This window comes from Eufriesea mexicana, unplaced genomic scaffold (genome assembly GCF_001483705.2).
Source record: "Eufriesea mexicana isolate 0111107269 unplaced genomic scaffold, ASM148370v2 scaffold265, whole genome shotgun sequence".
NCBI classification, from domain to species: Eukaryota; Metazoa; Arthropoda; class Insecta; order Hymenoptera; family Apidae; genus Eufriesea; species Eufriesea mexicana.
The window spans coordinates 134,070-136,579 of record NW_016908444.1 but is presented as its reverse complement, the minus strand read 5'-3'; positions in this window follow the sequence as shown (position 1 = coordinate 136,579).

Genomic DNA, 2,510 nt, shown 5'->3' with positions numbered 1-2,510 from the left:
ATATACACGCTGTTTCAGATACGGAATGTTTAAATGCTTTCCAAGGAATAAACTTCGAGACACGAATCTCTCGCGTCACGTCCCTGAGCTACCGCTTCCCAAATGAAGTAATTAAATAATTTCGACGAAATACCTAGCTCCTCGCAGTTCGTATCAGAGACTCGCGGAGCATACTAAACAGTGCACTAAATCGCGCTACTACGCCGAGTGTGCGCGGATGTGGAGTTTTTTGGTCGTAAATATGCGAGGACGAGGCGTAAGTAAGTATGTCGGAGTACGCGGAGGCGCGCGGAACGAAGGGGAGACAGAAGCGAAAGAGGCAGGGGAGGAATAAGGGCGGAGGGATATGATTAATACGGCAGCATTATTTTCAGATTTTTTGCAGCACGATCCGCGAGCGCAAATTGCTTGCAAATAAAGGCGGCGTCGACTATCGCCGCTGGTAGGACAGCGAAGAAGAAGCGGGGGGGAAGAACGTCGAAGAAGGGAAGGGGTGGAGGCCGAGAGCTCAGCCGGGCTTAATTTAATTTAATTATGCCTTCTTTCTTCGCTACCAACGCGCCGGAAGATAGATGGCGAGCTCGGAATCGCCTGAATTGCCTCTCCTGCCGGCATCCTTCGGAATTACGATTTTCCGTGATAGATTTCCACTTTCCATTAATCGGTCAACCTATCCTATTAATCGTCGTCGCCGCGATCGCGACATTCGCGAATTTTTCATTCCAACGTTCGATCAACCGGTTAGTCGCGACCAGCCCCCGCGGTTCTTCGCGATTCGACGAGACCCCCGGATTTCCAGCGGCATCGCGAAACGTCGATTTATTCGCTCTTCGCGCAATGTCGCGTTCGTCGATTTACCCGTGTGACGCGGAATAATCGCCGAGCGTGTACGATTCTATCAGACGTGACCGCATATTTTGGAAAATCAGCCAGATGGCCGTGGCGAGCCGGCCCCGACGCGACGTTCGCGGCTCGCCGAACCTCGAGCAACGGATTCATTTGCCTTAACGATTGCCCGCGTGCCGAATAAAGCGTTTTTCATCGGCGAAAGAACAGTAAGCGTCGCATGACACGGTGAAATTTAATTAAACGTAATGTCCCTCGGTCTCGTCCCGATGCATTTTCGAAACCCACCCAAGTGGCAATCTGTGAGCGGGCACATTAGACGAGACGGGGCAAAGAGTGCGATATTTATTCGTAATGTGCATCGCAATTCGTCGTGGCTTAGCATCAGTCATAGTCATCGCGAGCGTGCACACGCTCATAATGAACCGTACGATTAGGATATCCCGTTCGTTCATTCGTCGAATGGGTTTCGTGGACGAAGAAGTAATCGTAGATTGCTTCGAACGAATAAAAAGGAAAGCCGAAGAAAGGGTGTAATTCTCATTACCGGAGGATATGCGCAGCTTGAGTCCGATTAATATGACAGAAAAGGGTGGAGGGGACGGGCGGGAAAAAAAGGAAGGAACGACGAAGAAAAAGAGCCGACTGCACGGGGACCAACCGCGTATCCACCCTCGTGTTTCGTTTTTACGTAGAAAAATTCGTGCCCGCGACTAATGCGCCACTGAAAAAACGTAAGCAGATATAAAAGGAACCGATTATTCCGGGCGATTACCGATTTCCGGCCGGTTAACCATTTTTTCGAATCGTTTACACCGTAACCCGCGTTCCTGTTCGTTATTGCCAGTCATTACCTTCGGTATTTCGCTGGTCGCTTTCGGATTTTCCTCGCGCCGAATCGCCATTTTTCCAACACGATCCGTCGTCTTTTCCCGACTCGACGTTCACCTTCGTGCGACTAATCGCGGGAGACACGATTCGCGGGAGAGAAGCGAAGAAAAAGCCGGGAAAAAATGAGGAATAAATGGGAAAGAGAGAAAAAAGCGCTCGAGTGGACGGCCAGGTATGATTTTAATTAGAAACTTTCGATCGTTCGGCTGCTTCCGGATTACGCGAACGCGTGTCGCGCTATTCGCGCTACTTTCGAATTATCGCAGGTGTTTCGAGAGAGGTACCATATGCCTAACACGAGCATATCGACCACGTGGTAAAACGCTTCTGCCGATGAAGAGTCTGTTTCGTGATTTCACGCTTGGAATCGAGGATAATGTATCGCGAAGATGATCGTGGATGTTCAGCCACGGGTTCGACGATCTTCCGCGCGTGTACCACTTTTTTTCCTTTTCGTAACAAGTACGTTGTTATCGCGAGCATCGGGTGTTATCGGGGCTTTTCATCGAGACGGTCGCGAGGAAACGGAAGGAAGAAAAAGGCTGGGGCAAAGCCAGTCGTCGGTTTGGAGCCTCGGGCGAGCGGTATTAACGATTCAACCGGTGCAAAAACGTGCAAAGACGTGCAAAGACGCGCGATTGTTGGTCTAATTATTCCGATAACGGTGCAATTAAGTTTCGCGCGTAGCGCGATTTATGTCAGCGTCGCGGTGCACTCTCTCGCCCCGACACAATGAGGAGAGAATCGTTTGATCGCGGGCAGGAAGGCAGAAG